This window comes from Meriones unguiculatus, chromosome 18 (genome assembly GCF_030254825.1).
Source record: "Meriones unguiculatus strain TT.TT164.6M chromosome 18, Bangor_MerUng_6.1, whole genome shotgun sequence".
Lineage (NCBI taxonomy): Eukaryota > Metazoa > Chordata > Mammalia > Rodentia > Muridae > Meriones > Meriones unguiculatus.
Genome location: NC_083365.1, coordinates 17,845,582 through 17,864,681, shown reverse-complemented (window position 1 = coordinate 17,864,681; position 19,100 = coordinate 17,845,582). Strand labels below are relative to the sequence as shown.

Here is a 19,100-nt window from a genome sequence, read left to right as displayed (position 1 = left end):
TAACTTAGGCACATGACCTTCACTGACTTAGTTGGTGATTAATTAGTAATCAGCAAACATAATTCAATGAAAGACAAATTAACCCATGTTTTCTAAAATCACCTTCTCTTGGAAGCTAACTAACCAACCGACATTCTATAGAGAAGCTTGAGCTAGACGGGAGAGTAACAAATGGGTAGGTGGAAGAAGGTTTTAGGGAGTGAGAGCCCACTCTGGGCATTCTAGTCATGTCACATCGTGCAGTTCTATAAGACCCATGACTAGAAGAGGACAACCCATATCACCTCAGCAAGCACACAGAGTACTGGAAAGTGACAAGTTATTGCTGCTTTCAGTTATATTTGTAATGAATTGTTACTAGAAATTCATGATTGAAACAAACTACCAACATATTATCTTAATGTAGTCCTGTACCACAAAAATTCAGGCTCTGAAAAAGGATTTTGTGATGTTTGTTTGGAAAATAACAAGTCTAGATGAGGAGAGAAATCTATGGCCGAACCTAGCAATGGATATAAGAATGGAAATGAGGAGGTGAAGGAAAATAATAATTTCTCAGAATCTAATAAAGTTCTCTTAGCTGTAGAATTTTATTTAGCTAGAGAAAAGAAATTTGCTTGGTTATTTGATCATATCAGATGCAGGTTAGCCAAGTATGGTAACATGCAGAGCACACTGGCATTTTTAAAAAATGCATTAAGTATTATTTCCCCTGTGTTCACAAAAAATAAAGACAGTCAAGAGTTGCGGACTACTTCTATGTTGTTATTTTACCATCTAAAATATTATCACATGACAGCCCAGCTTGCTCTGAAATGAAGGACTGTGCTCTAATCAGCCAAAAGGAAAAAAAAAAAAGATATGTTGTTGTTTTGTTTATGTATCATAAAACATTTGGGTTAAAAGGTCATGCACAAATACAAGAAATGATCAATGAGAGTTGTACTAAGTATGGGATGAGATCACTGTCTATGTCAGGTTATTCAAATACCTTTGTGTTTCTGTGGGTGTGTGACTTGTCAGAAAGTCACATGGAGAAATCTGTGACAGAAAGCAACAGTTAGGGAAAAGAAGATCCCGGAAGGAGAGGTGACTGAGACATCAAGTATCACTCATCCTTTTCAACAGATTTAACAACAACAAAAACACCAAAAAATCTTTACACTGAAAAATAGATTCAATTCAAAATGCACCACATCAAAATAATTATGTTATAGACTCCCACATATGGATTATCAAGCTTTTATGCTCTCACTTACGTGTCATTGGTCAACAGTAACTTTATACTTCCTCAAAATATCGAGGAATTTGAAAACAAAATACAGACATATTACTAACTAAGTTAATCCAGATCACAGGGAATCAAAGACTCTGAAAGTATTTATACTAAATGTGGGAGAACATAAAGTCAGTGATTTCTGGGTCAGATAAGAATATTTGGAAAGCATAGAGAGAAAACAATGTGTAGACAGCTATAAGTAGATAGAATTAGATAAAAGGGAGGACAATGAACCTGAGAAAAAAAGGAAGGAAGGAAGGAAGGAAGGAAGGAGGGAGGGAGGGAGGGAGGGAGGGAGGGAGGGAGGGAGGGAGGGAAGGAAGGAAGGAAGGAAGGAAGAAAGGAAGGAAGGAAGGAAGGAATGGAGGGGGGGAGGGAGGAAATTATTCAGGTAGAGTATATTTAAATTTCCAATGGGTAATCAATAGCATTTAAAAAAATGAAAACAGAAAGCACATCACCCAAATGAGAACGTGTGATTTATTCACTTAATTCCTCTGATCTCTTCTGGTTAATGTGATTCCAAATGTACACAGGCAACACTGTGTCCAGCTGAAAGACACCGCCTAATTCCTCTTTGCAAACCCAGTAAGCAAAATGCCTTGAATATGGTTGTTCTTTAAGGTGTTTTCATTTGTACTTCCTCACAATATGGTGGGATGGATGGCATGTCTGAGCAGCTGGATGAGCATTCTTAAGGAATAACTGACGAGGAGCAGCCTTACCCAGCCACAGAGGAAGACAATCCAAACAGCCCTTATGAGATCTGATAGGCTAGGTTCAGATGGAAGGGGAGAAGGACATCCCCTATCAGTGGACTTGGAGAGGAGCATGGAAGGAGATGAGGGAGGGAGGATGGGATTGGGAGGGAATGAGGGAAGGGCTACAGCTGGGACGCAAAGTGAGTAAAATGTAATTAATATAAAAAATAAAAATTAAAAAAAAAGAATTCTTTCCAAAGGCTTATATACTTGGAGGAGTGGTTATCAGGGAGTGGCACTACTTAAAAGGGATTAGGAGGTGTGGCCTTGTTGGAGAAAGCAAGCATGTCACTGTCGGTAGGCTTTGGGGTTTCAAAAGTCCAATCCAGTCTCTCTGGCTCTCTCTTCCTGTTGCATTTGGATCCAAAGGGTGAACCCCCCAGTTCTGCTCCAGCACCGTGTCTGTCTGCATGGTACCATGCTCCCTGCCATGAGATGACAATGGGTTAAATTTCTGAACTTGTAAGCAAGCCTCAATTACATGTTTTCCTTTGTAGGAGTTGCCATGATCCTGGTGTCACTTCACAGCAATGAGAACACTGACTAAGATACTTAACCAAAGCAAAAGTATTTATTTTGACTCACATTCCGGATCATGGTCCATTATGTCAGGGCAGATACAGAAGTACAAGTTTGAGGGAGCTGATCACATTATATCCACACTCAAGAACTAAAGAGAGAAGAATGCTTTTGGTTCAAATCCATTTCTCCATTTACTATAGTCCAGGACCCAAGCCAGGGAATGGTGTCACCCACAGTGGGACTTCTCGCCTAAATTTCTGCACTCAAGATAATTTCCTACAAGCATGGCCAGAAGCATGTCTTCTAGGTGATTCCAGACCTGGCGAGTTAACAACTAAAATTAACCAACACTTCAATTAATAAAAGTAAAATAAATAGCTAACCCCTCTCAATAATAACTTTAAATACAAAAGTATATAACTGATCAATAAAAGGATGCAGATTCACTGTATTAAAGAACAAGATTCTACTATCTGTTATCTCCAAGAAACTCAGTTATCCAGGAAAGCCTTCAAAAAACTAAAGGCCAGTCTGAGAATCTATCTAGGAAAGCTACATCATAAACAGCTGGAGTCGTAATTCCTGTATCTGATGAAATAGATGTCAACCAAAATAAGTCAACAGCAATAAAAAAACACCACTACATAGTAACAAATAGAATGATTCTTTAAAGAGATATGACAACTGTAGATATTTCTGCACTGAATTAGGACTCACAATTTCATAAACTAAAAGGTGTTTGTCACACAGGTGCTGACAGAAAAATAACATGAGACTTCAGTACTTCAATTTTGGTTTTAGCTAACTACTTGGACATCATACTACAGATAAACTGGATTTAATACCTACAGCCCATCTAAAGAGTATTCCATTGAACAGATGGGGAATACACATTCTTCTCAGTGGCACACAGAGCCCTCTCTAAATTTATCAAATTGTAGGACACCAATCCTTAACAAATACCAAAAAAAGAAAAAAAAAATCTTATATCAGAACATAGAGGTATATAATTTAGAAATCACAGAAAAAGAAGCCTCAAAAATAGTACAAATATTCAGATAACTTTAATATTTTTTGTTGGTTTTGGTTCGTGAGACAGGGTTTCTCCCTGTAGCCTTGGCTTTCCTGGACTCGCTTTGGAGACCAGTCTGGCCTCAAACTCACAAAATTCCTCCTTCCTCCCTGAATGCTAGAATTACAGGCATGCACTATCACACCTGCCTTAAATTCTTATGACTAAATAAAAACTGTAGCAAAAGTTATCAGACGCTATGGGATAGCATCAACACAGTAATACAAAATAACTACTCACATCTTTAAAAAGAGCTGTCAAGAACTAGAGATATGGCTTACCAGTTAAGAGCACTGGCTGCTCTTCCAAAGGTCCAGAATGCAATTCCCAGCAACTGCATGGTGACTCCTAACCATCTGTAATGAGGTATGTTGGCCTCTTCTCACCTGCAGGCATACATAAGGCAGAACACTGTATAAAAACACATAAATAAGTATTGTTAAAGAGCTGTCAAAATAATAATAATGTCCCTCAACATTCCAGGAAAAAAAAGGAGGTGGAGGAGGGGAGGGGAACAGGGTGGGGGAAGAAGAAAAAGAAAAAGAAGAAGAAGAAGAAGAAGAAGAAGAAGAAGAAGAAGAAGAAGAAGAAGAAGAAGAAGAAACCACCAAACCAACAGAAAGCAATGAAACAGAAAATATAATGGTTTAGGGAATTAATCAGAGAGTTATTCTTTGAAAGTATTAACAAGATCAACAAATCCCTGCACAAACTAAGAAAAAGAGGGAAAAAAACCTCACAAGTTAAATTATGATTTACAAATTAAATGCAGAAGATCAATTAGAAACTTATATTCAGAACTGAGTAAAACCTAGAAGAAGCTGAAAACTTCCTACCCCATGTGACCTGCCCACACCAAAGTTAAACAGAACTACAACAGGAATTAAAATCTACCTACCAAAAAAAGTCAGGACTAAATGGATTTAGAGCTGAATTCTGCCAAACTTCTAAGGACGATCCAACACCAATAATTCTCAGCTGTCCCATGAAATAGAAAGGAAAGAACACTTCTTGCACTCATAACAAAAAGTAAACTATAGACCACTTTCCCTGCTGAATATACATGCAAAAGTTCCTGACAAAAATACTCTCAAAATGAATCGAGGAACACATTAATTCCTCAGGTAGAAGAAAGAAAAGAGATCTTTATCTTTCACCTTGCCCCGCCCCCCCAAAAAAAAGTTGATTTAGAGTAGATAAAAGACCATATTTAACTTAAAACCTGAAACAAGGTAAGTCCTAGAGCTAATTATTGGAAAGCATTTTAAGACAGAGATACAGGGGAACACTTCCTGGACAGGACAGGAAAGAGTCAAATGAATTGACAACCCGGACTATGAGGAATCACATAGTTTCTTCAAAGAAAACTAACAGCCCAGAAAACAGATGGTCTACAGGGTGGGAAAAAATCCATGCCAGTAACATTTCAGATGGGGTTAATATCTGACATATGGATTTGAGAAATATAGAAATATAGATTTGAGAAAATTAAACATTAAAAAGAAAAATAAAATCCTACAATGGCCAGTCAACAAATAGCCTGATGATATGAAAACCAGAGTTCTCAAAGGAAGAAACACAAATGTCCAAGAAATACTTTGAAAGGCATTTAACACACTTAGCCATTAGGGAAATTAACTTAAAAGTTGCTTAGAGGTTCCACCTCACCTACATCAGAATAATGATCATGTAGTAAAGAAATGACCACAAATGATGACCATCCTCTTATGAGTGAAATCGAGTATAACCATTAGAGAGATCAGTATGATGATTGCTCAAAAAAATCAAAACTTGAATGACCACATGATGTAGCTATACCACTCCAGCTATACCATTCAATAGCCTTCCCCAGAGGTACTTGTGTGTCCATGTTTTTAGATACATTTATTCACAAAGCAAGAAAATGTGCGTCAGAGGAAACATGGATAACTAAGATGCAATATATATACTCCTCATATATATTTTTAAAGAATTTTAATTAGATGTAAAAGAAAAAACACTATAAAAACTACAGGAAAACAGATGGATCTAGAAAGTATATTGAGCGAGATAACTCTGACTCAGAAAGACATAATTTGTTTATTCTCTCTCAGTTGCAAAACCCAGATGATAATGGTTGTATGTCGGTATATAAATGGGGAAAGAGTGAATACGAGCTATTATAATCAGAAAGAAACTATGAGAAGAGAAAAAGAGGTGTTGAGGAGGAGGGGAGGATTAATCAGACACAAGTAAAATGAAACCTGATATGAAGATATTGCTGTTGAGGATATAAGGAGCCTCAGGTGTGTCTGGGGGAAGAGGATTAAGGAGAATCAACAAAACTGTTTGAAAATGCCAGATGGAACCTACTATTGTTCATTCTGAGTAAAAGTTTATTTTGAAAATACATTAAGTAGATCAAACACCACAATAAACTTAGATTCTAGACATGGAAAGTTGGTTGCATGCTTAAACACATACAAGCCAATAAATTTAATAAAACATATAATCTTAAGGGTAGAAATTAGATGATCATCTCAATAGATGCAAAGACATTTGTCAAATATGAACATGAGAAATTTCTGAAAAATTAATAAAATATGAAACATACCTCAAAACAGTATAAGCTTTTTATGACAAACCTCTAACCAACATCATGCTAAATGGAAAAAATAGAAAGCACTTTTATTTTCTAAAATCTAGGGGGAAATGCTCTCTTTGTTATTATCCAAAACAGTGCTTGAAGACTCAGGTACATCAATAAGGCAAGATAATGATATAAAATATATACAAATAGGAAAGCAAGAAGTCAAATTATCCCTATTTTCTGATCACATAATGCTATACTTAAAAACACTCTATGCACTCCACCAGAAAAGCTTTATATCTATCTCCCCCTTCTTTCATAAGATTCACTGCACTCTGGCCAAAGTTTGGCTATGAGTCTCAGCATCTGCTTTGATACCCTGCTGGGTAGAGTCTTTCAGAGGACTCTGTGGTATGCTCCTGTCCTGTTCCCTATTTTCTCCTGCTTCCAATGTCTATCCATTGCCCTTTTGAATAAGGACTGAGCATCTTCCCTAGGGTCCTCCTTCTTGCTTAGCTTCTTTAGGACTACAGATTTTAGTAAGTTTATCCTAGATTATATGTCTAATATATCCACTTATAAGTGAGTATATACCATGTGTGTCTTTCTGCTTCTTGGTTGCCTCACTCAGATGATCTTTTCTAATTCCATCCATTTGCCTGCAAGTTTCATTATTTTTTTTAATTGCTGAGTAGTATTCCATTTTGTAAATGTACCACCGAAAGACCTGGAGAGGACAGCAGCTCCACAAGGAGACCAAGAGAGCCAAAAAATCCTGGCCCAGGGGTCTTTGCAGAGACTAATACTCTAACCAAGCACCATGCAAGGGGAGGACCAAGAAATTCTCCTCAGTTGTGGCCCATGGCAGGTCAGTCTTCAAGTGGGTTCCCTAGTTAGGGGAGCAGGGACTATCTCTGATACGAACTCAGTGGCTGGCTCTTTTATCACCTCCCCCTTGGGGGCTCTGCCTTGCTAGATCTCAAAGAAAAACAATGCAGCCAGCCCTAATGAGACCTGATAGGCTAGGGTAAAATGGGATGGGGGAAGACCTTCCCTTTCAGTGGACTGGGGGAGGAGCATAAGGGGAGAAAAGCAAGGGAGGGTGGGACTAGGAGGAGACAAGAGAGGGGGGCTATAGCCAAAATACAAACTGAATAAATTGTAATAAATAATAAATAAAATAAAAAATAAAATATATTCCAATACAATTAAAATAAAGAAAAGCTTTACATCTGATAAACACTTTCAATAAAGTTGCAGATTATTAAATCAACACATAAAACTCAGTAGTTTTTCTTTGTAACAATAATTAACTTACTGAAAACAAAATTAGGGAAATATCCATTTATAATAACTTACCAAAATAAAGGATCTAGGAATAAATCTAATGAAGGAAGTAAAAATAACTTAAAAATGAAAACCTTAAGAAACTAAAATATAGTGAGGATGTTAGGTGAATGAAAGAGGTTTCACATTCCCGATTGTCAGAATTAATGTGAAAATGGCTATATTACCAACTGTAACCTATAGATGCAATGCAATCTCCATGAAAATTCTAATCTCATCCTTCATAGAAAGAGGAAAAATACTGGAATTGATATGGAAACACAAAATATCATTGGTAGACAAAGCAATCCTAAACAGAAATAGCATTGCTGAGTCTGATTTCAAATTACACCAGCAAGCTGTAGTGACAGACAATATCGCTCCAGACAATATTAAAGGTGGAGGAAAGGATGGAAGGGAAAGAGGGAAAGAGAGAAGGAGGGAGGAAGGAAAGAAAAAAAAGATAATGATAGAAGTTCCAGAAACAAGCCAATATGGCTATCGGTACCTAATAAATATAAATAAATAAATAAATTGTAGAGATACAGATATATATATAGTGTGTACATATACATATATATACTGGGGTGTATAGTCCATGAAACTAAAAATGAAACCACAAGAAGGAGAAATGAGGTCTTGAAGAAGGAGAAGGTACTAGAATATATGTGAGAGGAAGGAAGAATGAGGCCACTGTAGGTGGAAGGGTACAAGTGGGGGCAAACAGGAAAAAGAAGCCAAAAGAAGGAAGGAAAATCTACAGAAACAAATTAAGTTTGATAATGCTATAATGAAACTTCATACTCTTCAGCCTAATTAAAAATAAATAAAAGAGGTATGAGAAAAAAAAAACATGAGGGTTCTTTGCTAATAAAAGTATAATCACACAATTAATTAAGGTAAAATATCTGTTAACTGGTTGACAAGGATCTTGGGCTCTCTCATGAAGGGGGAAGTGGTTTTAGCCAGCTGAAAAGGCACCCTCATATGGACTTTAAGAAGGTATAAATAGGATCCCACAGACAGAGATCACTTTCCATCACAACGTGTTGCATCATTTTGCTTCTTTTTGCTTCACTCCTAGACAGAAAAGCTCCAGAGAAGTCTTCGTGTCGCTTCTGCAGATTAACAGTCATTGTTTGCCTTGACATAATCACATAAAAAATGTCATATATTTTAACTAGACTCATTTTTTATGACCATTTCCCTTAGTCCCTTTCTGGCTCCAGCTTGTACAGCAGTGATAGTGGTTCCACAGTCATCGGAGATTCAAGGTGGACCAGGGATGGTGCTGGAAGCTTCGAACCAGTAATTGTTCAACTGCAAAATTGTACTCGTTGAAGCCAGTTGGTTTTCATACTCCTGATAAAGGAGACAGAAGGCCTTTGCTGTTCAGTGCAGCCAGCACTAATTGAATGCACATAGGTATGTCAAAATACAGCAAAAGTAAAAGGTACTTGAAAGATGAATGGTAATTTCTACTGAGCAAAGCAGAATGAGGGAAAAGGCTTCTATTGATCAATGGATGTTGCTGTACTAAGGCTCTCTCAGTTGAATTTTTAGACCAAAAGGGGAAAGCATCCAGCATTTCTTGTAGAGCAATTCTCCAAGGCTCAACCGGAATCAAAGACTTGATGATATTGCCCATTATTACTTATTAATTATTACTCTTAGCACTTGCTTCTTAGAATTTCACAGAACTTTGTCAGTTTCACAGCACTTTTAGCAAAGTTCCCTCACATCCCTCCACTCCTCCTATGAGTAATAGATTTGAAGGAGTATGTTTTAACTTATTATGTGCTGATCTTTGCAATTGGCATAGCTGGAAGATACAGAACAGATTGGAATTATGTCAGGCAAGGGCAAAAATACATTGATATATATTGAGCAAACCTCTTTATGAGGCCTTCTGTTGGACATAAAGGTATTTTCTTAAGAATTAACAGAATTATGAGATGGCCAAGGTTATCCTTTCATTCGAGAGTGAGGCATCTAAAGTGAAAAGAGATTAAAAACAAGTTGTTTCACTCAACCAACAAGTATCCTAAGTCAGCAGTTAACTCTTGTCTCCAAACAATGGTGATCCAGAGGGAAGACTCCTAGAGATCTAATGAAGATATAAAAATGACAACTCCATGTATTTATCTTAGGCGTTAAGGTGTGTATGGTATGCACGTATGTGTTCATATGTATGTGAATAACATATGGGTGAGCCTGCATGTACATACAGGTATGTACATGTATGTAGAGGCCAGAAGTTGATTGTTGAACATTTTATCAATCATTCTTCACTGTATGTAATATGACAGGAAATCTTATTGGCACCCAGAGCTCCCAACTCCCTTGTCTGTCCAGCCTGTCTGCTGGAGTATTCCTGTGTCCACCTCCCATGAGTTAGAGTTCCACTTGGGCCACCCTGCCCAACTGTGATCTCAGCTCCAGTCCCCTTCCAGCACGTACTTGTACCTACAGAGCCATCTCCTCCATCCTTCACACTGCGAAGAGGGTGAGAACACAGTTTGTACTCTGTTTCTGCAGAACAGGAAATGACGTAAGAACTAGTTTATTCATTTACCTGACTGACACCTACATTAGGATCTTCTTCATTCCTTTGTTTTTTTGGGGGACATGCATGCATCCTGATGCTAGAAATCCTAGAGGACAGATCACAAAAGGGAATAGTTCAGCGACTGATGGCCAGAAATACTGTAATGAGTCCAAGAAGCCATGAATGGGGGTAAAGTAGTTATAAGGGATGAGGGAAGCCCCAGTGGAATTCAGTTCTTTACAGTGGACGTTTTGGTTGTTCTGTGTGGATATGATTTTGTTGTAGAACCAAGTGGGGAATGTGGGACTGCTTTGTCCATAGCTGATAGTAGCCTAGTGAGAGGCACATGATCTTTGTCAGCTGATAAACTGCCTCATGATAATCTGTTAACTGGTTGACAAGGATCTTGGGCTCTCTCATGAAGGGGGGAGTGGTTTTAGCCAGCTGAAAAGGCACCCTCATATGGACTTTAAGAAGGTATAAATAGGATCCCACAGACAGAGATCACTTTCCATCACAACGTGTTGCATCATTTTGCTTCTTTTTGCTTCACTCCTAGACAGAAAAGCTCCAGAGAAGTCTTCGTGTCGCTTCTGCTGAACCCTGTTGTTGCTGTTGCTGGACCTTGTTGCTGCTTTGCTATCGCTGGATTGCTGTACTGTTGGACTGTTGGCTTGCTGTTTGACTAGATTGCTGGCCTCCTGACACCAAAGAGTGTAATTGCCTCAAGGAACTACTTCTAGAAAGGTCCACATCCCCAACCCTTATTAACCTTCTTGCTCTGCTACTTTTGGGGTTCGGATGTTGGAAGAGATTGAGGTGGAGAAGGAAGAAAGAGACATAAGGGACCCCAAATAAAGTGGGTTTTAAAAAAGTCACAGCCTACAGGTCTTTGTCTGCTGAAAACTGCACAAGCCAGTAAGAAATCCCTCAGTGGTTGAACATTTGGAGCTCTGAGACTAAACTTTACAGGAATCAACTCATCCTCTCTTTTCTGCTTTCTAAAGTAAGGTGACAGCCCAGACCAGTGGAGAATCAACGAATAATGTTTTAATTTAGGTTCAGATGTTCCTGCTATAATATAATTAATAACATGACCTGAAACAAGACAACTTATTGTCCCAAACATTACATAGTGTATCAAGTCCTATCAAAATTTATTAACTGACTATCTGTAGTTTAACTGGATATGTCCTGTTTTACCTTGTTTAAAAGATAATCAAATTAAATCTACTATGTTTTAATATTGAGTACACGGATCTTTCAGAGATGAAGAGAACTTTTATTACATTGAGCACAAATTTATAAATGTTTTATTTAAAAAAAAACAAGACTTAAGGTGAGTATATTTTTTGCAATCCACTAAGTAATTTTACCATGTATACCTAAAACTAAGATCTATCTTTAATTTTCTTTATTTTAGAATACTTAAATGAAATCTATTCTTAAGTTTAAAGTGTTCAACAAATGACAGCTAATGTAGGTCTAGGTTTGTAGAGCCAATCTCTAGGGCTGGCTCGTCACTCAAATAGAGCTTTATTTTTGCTGACTGGAGACTCTTCCTATCTGACCATCAATAATTTCTGCATCTCTAAACATCGGCACTAAATTGTAAGCTGAAAAAAAATTAATTTCTGTAGACTTTAGATAGACAGTATTCTTGGATAGCTGATAACATATTGCAAACATCAAATCTACTGTAAGTCCTGTACCTCTCAGCAAACACATTTTTTTTAAGAACTAAAAAGGCAACATCTAAATCAGAGGGATTATATTTAACTTTACGTTGGGAATCAATCCCTCTTCTACCCTTGCTAGATGGTTCCCCCAGCCACAGAAAAGGACAATGAGCAATTATTTGGGATGTCTTCTAATTCTTTTTCCTACGGGGATGGAAAGATGCCTTCCATATTCAGGATTTGTTCCCTTCAGATGCTATCACAAATTGCTATAAATTTACTCTTGGTTGGCCCATTTTGAGTGATGAAACTTTTCTGGGGCGATAAAACTCACCTGTCTGCTCACCCCAGCTAAGAGTACTGCAGCAGACCAAAGTATGGATACTGCTGAAACCCAGCTGGGTGAACCATGACTTTTATTGGGGTTACTTACAGAAATCTAGAGGAGGGTTGCTTACCGTAGCAGAAATTAGAGAGTCGCACCACCAAAGCCCACCCCAGCATGAAGTCATTTTCTTGAAGCTGTTTTGGGCCTGGGGGGTTGTTTATTTCTTGCATAAGGAGCTCTCCTGACAGGTGGGATGTTTTGAACTTGGAGGAGACTGCTCTACAACAGCTAAAAACCATATTTCCAAAATCACATTCACTGGATAGAAACCAACCTGAAATCAAGGCCTTGTTCTCTCCAAAAGATCTGTGGGAGAGACTTTTAATTGCCTCTTCTCTCTTCTCCTGTTCCCTGTGCCTGGCTGCCTTGTGGCTACATTACAGTAATCTTTGCCTTCAAATTCATTTCGCTCCCCTCTATATTAACTAAGTACATGCCTCCCACTCCTGGAGTCATGTGATCTCATTTAGGCTCCTCATAAACTGATAAATCTCTCCAAAGTCATCTGTCATCATAGGCAACATTCAGAAGTTCCAGGGAACTGGGACATCGCTATCTCTGATGTCTGCTGCTCAGCCTATGACTTGAGGGTTGCCTTGCATTTAGCCAAGTTTCCAGAAGCCAAAAATCAGCAGGGCAGTGGGCTCGGTCAAAGGCAGTTTAGCTGAGGCGTCTTTCACAGGTCGCAAAGGCCCTTGAATCCTAATGTGAATGCTGACAAGCTGAAGTGCTAAGATGGATCATGCCCCTCCCATGTTTGAAAAGCAGGCTATAGTGTCCATGACCTCACTGAGAGTTCATGATCTGGTGGCAAATATCTGTGTTCAACTATCTCAATAGTCCAGCCAGACTTCTGCTCAGTTTCCAGCAATACAGCTAAATGTGGATGAACACATACACATTATTTTAAAATAGTCATTATCATAAGATATAAGACAATATAGTAAGACATGTTCTGTGCTGGTTAAGACCAAGCAGATTGCTAGGAACCCAGTCCTTGTAGTAATTCATGATTTTTTTGACCCTCCTTCTGCTTCTGGTGTCATCTCTAACATATCTAATAAGCAGAGTGCTTAGAGCAGTGCTGGCTGCTGGCTGGTCTCTTTAAGCAAATAAGCATGATCTGCTGTTTGTTTCAAGGGAGGAACTATAGTGATAAGATTATCTGAGGGTGAATGGCTGAGAGCAGGATATATGTAATTTTTTTTATAAGAGTTAAGACCATGGGTGCAACAGAGATCCGACCTTTAAAAGATCGTTGCTTTGTTTCTAAAAACTCTTAAGTTAAAAGATTTTTAGTAAGACCCAAATAAGAAAAGGTAAAGGGTACAATCGGATTGTTTTAAAGAAAAATGTGCCTGGGTGACTTTCTGTGATGGTGGTGCTTAAAGCAGTTTGTGGTCTGGTGGCCATCCAAGTACTGTATTAAGAAAGGCCAGAGGACCCAAGCTTCAGCAGGTGTGAGAGACTTGCAGTCCAGGCTGTAAAGAAGCTTGAAAGTGCCACATTTAGTGATCACCAAGTTATTAACCCCGCTGAACCTCATCATACTATGAAAAAATCACTCAACCAAATGTAAAAATGTTCCTGGGTTTCCACAGGACCTAGGATTTGGGTTACAGCCAAGCACGCAACTGATCTCCTTGTTTCATTTGTGATATAAAATGACCAAAGCTTGTCCCCACAATTGAAGGGCACTTTTTGAGCATTTGTGAATATAGGCTATGTCTTGAGGATTGTACCAGAGGCTGCTGACAGTTATAGTAAGGAGAGATCAAATTTTTTTCCTAGAGTCTTCGTGGCTGGACAGAGGAGGTAGCCCTTGGAAAGGAACTTCAAACTTTGCTGGAAGAATAAAGAGTAAGTAATAAAATATTCCTATTTTTTAAAAAAAATCCACTAAAAAAAATAAAATTAAATAAATAAATAAATAGTAGGAGATGGGAGGCTTGATTTAGTTATAAGGATGCCAGGACTTTAGGGAGGTTTTTGCAAGTGGAAACAGCTGGGCTGACAAGCCTACCACCCAAGGCCAGTGACTGCTCAGCGACTGACCCTTGGGAATAAACGCATCTCTATAATATTAAAAGTAATACATGGCTCGACCAAAAAAAAAAAAAAATACACTTTTACACATGATGGACAGTATTCGTAAACCAGCGCAGTGACACCCATCAATGTGAGGACCAAGGTGGGTTCGTGGAAGGACCAGACACCTTCCAGGCTGAGTCCAGAGGTTCCCAGGCGGGCGGGGACCGGTGGGGGAAGTTGGAGCCAGAGCGAGCGCAGAAGCACGTGGGCTGAAGGGGTGGGAGGACGCCGGGCGGCGGAGTAACCGGTGAAGTGTCAAAGAGGCAGGAGTGGAGGGCTGCGGGGGTGACAGGGTGTGGTCTGCCTGGAGCGGGCGACGCGGGAGAGCGGGGCAGAGGCCCGGGGCTGCGGATGGTGCCGCGGCGTGCCGGGTGCGGTGAACAGCGCGCAGCTGAGCAGCGGCGAGGGTGTCCCGGGCTCGCCAAGTGCCCAGCTCCAAGCTGCGCCAGCGCCCTAGCGGACCGCGGGGCCCGGACACCTGCGAGTGAGGACCAAGTGGTGCTCAGCCTCCCCTGCAAGTAAGTGTCTCTTGTCTCCGCCGCCCGCGCCTTTCACTGCCCACTCGAGCTCCCGGGAAGCGCGCAGGGCTCGGCGGCGTCCAGGGATGTCCCCGCGGCGGGTGGAGACCGAGGATCCGGGATAGGGACCCAGGGGCCGGGATGGGAACCAGAAAGAGAGGATGAGAAGCAGGCAGCGGGGACAGGGAGTGGAGAACCGGGGTTAGGACCGGGGAGCCTGAGTGGACAGCGGGGAGAGAGGACGGGAACCCGCCTGAGGCCCCGCCACTCACCCCGGCGACGGCACAGTGGCAGGCTCTGATGTTGCCCATCTTTTGTGTCTTCCCGGATCCCACAGCCTTGCCAGGCCGGGGGCGGGCCAGAGGAAGCCACTTTAAGGCTCCCAGCTCCACCTCTCTCCACCCCACAGCCCCGGGGATTTCGGCGCGGGCCACCGGGCGCCGGTGCGTGCCAGAGCCCGTGGGGCTGCTGGTGGGTGGTGGCTGGACCACCCCGCATCCCCGCTGGCTGGGCTTGCGTTCTTTTTAGGTAAAGCGGCTCTAACTGGTGGGTGTTGGGAGGCAGGGCTGACTCGGGAGGACCGAGTCTGATGCAAGGAAACCACCTGCTTCCAGGCTCATCTTGGGGTCTGGAGGAGCAGGGCGGGGAACCGGAACCCGAGGCCCTGAGCGTCCCGAGTCCCCGTTTGTGCGCAAGCTAGCAGGTGCTCACTGGGTGGGTCCCTCCTTTGGCTCATTGTTCGCGGTGACTGTTGTTGGGGCCGCGTTGGGCGACACAGACACAGCTCCCTGGGTTAATAAAAGTGGTGACTTGGAGGAGTGGGTGTAGGGGCAGACTTACGCGTTTTGGAAAGGGACTTCTTGGTACAGAGAGCGAGAGTAGTCAACAACGGAAATCGTCCCTGAGTGCAAAACTTAGATCTGACAGATCCAGACAGACAGCCGAGGGAAGCAGGCTTCCGAAGCAGGAGGTGATACCTACCTACCTCCTGCAATGAGATTGTTTTGCAGAATAACGAAGGTGGAGTTTTAAGCGTATTTAGGCGACTGGCTGTTTCCTCTAGCCAGCACCTGTTTTCCTCAAAGGTTCTTGGGCGGTGTTTATCTTTCCCCCTGGCCTTCTCCCTCTTTGTGCAGTGGTTCTTTTTGTACCTTCAGGTAGCAAAGATTGCATGGTTCTGGGAGAGGAGTCGCTTTTAATGAACAAAGTGTAATTTCCTCCGTACATATGTGACCAAGCAAAGGATTACAGTCCATGCACCCCCCCCCCCACCGTCAGTGATGTTAACATTTATGGATGGAAGTGGACTCAGAGGCAGGGAAAGCCTTCCTCCTCGCCTCCTTGGGGAGCCCCAGGTCATCTGGAGCAAACCCTTTTCACACATCCTTACTTGGCTTTCCCCCATTATTGAAATGACAATGATATCACCTTCTCATGGTCTCTGTGCCTTAGTACCCAAGCTAAGGGGGCGTTTGTTCTCTCTTTTTATAATGTGCACAACTCTTAGCAAAATGTATTTAAATATTATCTCATGTAGGTACTGTTTGCATACATGTTTACGCATTACGCATCTGTACTTGGTCGTGAATATCAGTAGTTATTAAGAAACACCACTCTCCTTCTCCCTGGATTTGATGTTCTTGTTGCCCACGTCCTGCTAAGTGCATTGTCTCCTGAAACCTGGAGTTCATCCCCCCTCCCCTCATAGAAATGCCTCCTGTGAACATCTCTCTGGCCATAGCTTTTACGCTCATGGAGGGAGAAGGAGTAGATGGAGCAATGTAGGTGACGCTCACTGCATGAACACTGATTGACTGATTCTCAGACTGGAAGTGTGAATTAGGTAACTGATAAACAGCAGTAGAAACCTGGGCAGGCACCTCGGTTCCACAGACACCCACATAGAGTATTGCGTATTCTCCTTCTCCCTTCCCTATCACTTTTAGTGTTTACATCCATCATGCTTTTCATAACAGCATTGCTTTTGTTGTGCTTTTCCACATTAAAAAGAACTTTTCCTATAGCCTATTTTTATAATCACATTTCGACACTCTATTGCTTACTGGAAGCACTAAATTACCTGTTCGTTTTTCCTTTTGTTTGTTTTCACACTGTGTCCAAGTTAGTATAGGAGCAAATGAGCAATGAATCAGCCAAGTTCTAATGAAGATTAAGACAGGAAAGTTATCCACAGCTATGTTTAAACTGAGCACTCATTTAACTACCTTCCCACATGACCAATTTCGGTTAGTAGCTTGTTCATCTTCCAAAGTCTCCACACTCTAAATTCTTACCCAGATTGATGACTACACTAAATCTTGATTGTAAAAGAACAGAACTTAATTATTTGGGTCTCATTTATCAGTCAGCAATGTTGAGCATTGCCAAAATAATTATTTCATTGAAATATGCCTGACTTTAAAGTGTATTGGGAAAGGTCCTTTTAAGATGTGTTTCCTCATGAAGGAAAACAAAGTCCTTGGAAAGCCATAATTTCACTGCTTTGAGGCCCTGTAGCCATTTGTATTTATTGAGTTTTCTCTTCCACAGGAAGAAAGGGCCATTGTTTTGTTGTCTAGGAGCTGAAGGAACATAGAAAGTAAGAAAAGAAAAAAAAAAGCAGTTAAAAATGTTATTTACTCTTTCAGGGGAGAAAATGTTATTTGAGTAAATGCTGATTGTTTTCTCATAGGTATATTAAATCTATATTAAGGGCCATTAACAAGTTTTCATTACAGAAATGTTATTACTAAAATTTCATTAGACATGTCTATAAATAAAACCTGTTTTTAAGGCCAAACTGGGGGTATTTTCATCATTCTATAAATTATGAAATGTTACTGAATCATCATTATCGAAACATTGAAATTTCATCAACTGTATATTGGAGTGCAGTCTTTCTCCAAGTGCTTTCATTGTGATAGCCTATCCGTTGAGATTAAAAAGAACATCATTGATGTCATGGTGTGCTTTGCATTTTTAAATAGCAGCTAGTGAATTACAAACATTCATTACTCTTCAACCACTTGCTGTAATTTCTCAGGACCCCTAAATAGAGAATTATTTGTACTGTATAATGTCATTCAAGTCTTAACTGCATCTATGCTGGTACCCTTTTCTTGAAAATAAACAGCCTTTTGAAGCAATACCTGTTAAGGCCGAGTCTTTTATATTTTCCTTCTGTTAAATATGTTCCACATTGCCTGGTGAAGGGACATAGTGTTGAAAACTTGGTGGTTCGGGAGGCTGGTGAGAGAACTCTGAGGAGGGAAGAAGAGTAACTTCCATGAAAACTTGAGTCTGAACTTAGCAGGAGGAAGAGAGAGCAGCCTTCCCAGTGGTGAGCACAGGGGATGTCTTCTGTGCCCATCATGTCCAAGCCAGGGTGGTGTGTTTGGCTTCTCCAGACTCCAGTTTCCTAAGCAGAGCCTACTGGCTGCATTGAAACCTGGCTTTGGCTTTCCCTAGGTACCAAAGGTTCTTTGTTTCCTCATACTGTCTGGGGAGGAGTGCTGTTCCATTTAAATAAAAAAAATATGTCTATATGTATTTCCAGAAGATTTTAGCAAAAACTTTGGTTTTCTTCTCTGTCTGCTCAATGAATGTTCATTAAACAAGGGGTGTTTGTGGTTTAATTTGCTTGAGTTAGGTAAAACTGGAAACGTTGGTCAAATGACTGAACTAAGTACATCAAAATGGCGCTTTTAGTTTCCTTTGACGTAAACTTATTTAAAGAAAATGTTAAGTGTTGAATTTTAAAATCAACAATGGCTTACATTTATTTTAAGAGCAAGATCCATTTAATTAATGAGAAGGAAATCATTTTTGAGATAAAGCTAAGATCGTCAATTAAATAATTTAGGTAATGTACTATGTAGCCTTTGGGGGTTAATGTTTTCAGGGAAGTAATGTAGATTTCTGAAGTAGCTCAGAGACAAACAGCTACTCTTTTTCGCCTTATCCTCATCTTATTCTACTTATCTACTTATTTTCTCTGTCAGGATATTTAATTTTGTTTTTTGTTGTAGAATGAAAGGAGCCATCAACATAGAGAGAATGAAGTTCTTAGAAACAGAATCTAAATATGTCTAAAGGGTGGATTCATGGTGACAGTATAGTAGGTAAAACCAAGTAGGGAACTCTGATCCCGGGGTACTCTGACGTCATGGTAGGGATATCTCGGCTGGATGAAGATGTGACATGTGAGGAGCAGGTAACCACTGAGTCAACTCATGTGCACATCTGTGGCATTCGTTCTTAATGGCATTCAGCACACGCTTTCCAGCTGATCACTCTCAGAGCAAGGCTTAAGCAGCCCAGCAAAGCAACCACATTTTCCATTGTAAG

General features: G+C 40.4%; 1 protein-coding gene and 1 long non-coding RNA gene across 3 annotated transcripts in view; one reads left to right on the top strand and one right to left on the bottom strand.

The window, feature by feature from the left end:
• Positions 1-1,698: 1,698 nt before the first annotated feature.
• LOC132649018 (uncharacterized) lies at positions 1,699-15,102 on the bottom strand. The gene is made up of 3 exons (XR_009587407.1): positions 15,026-15,102; positions 3,916-4,020; positions 1,699-2,465 (listed from the first exon to the last, which is right to left on the bottom strand). It is a non-coding gene; the product is annotated as an uncharacterized LOC132649018 (long non-coding RNA).
• The window catches only part of Sema6d (semaphorin 6D), a 558,098-nt gene continuing 553,469 nt past the window's right edge, over positions 14,472-19,100 (top strand). For both annotated transcript variants that reach the window (XM_060371734.1, XM_060371732.1), the window contains exon 1: positions 14,472-14,753. The gene's annotated coding sequence lies outside the window, so the exon portion shown is untranslated. The remainder of the gene's footprint in view (positions 14,754-19,100) is intronic.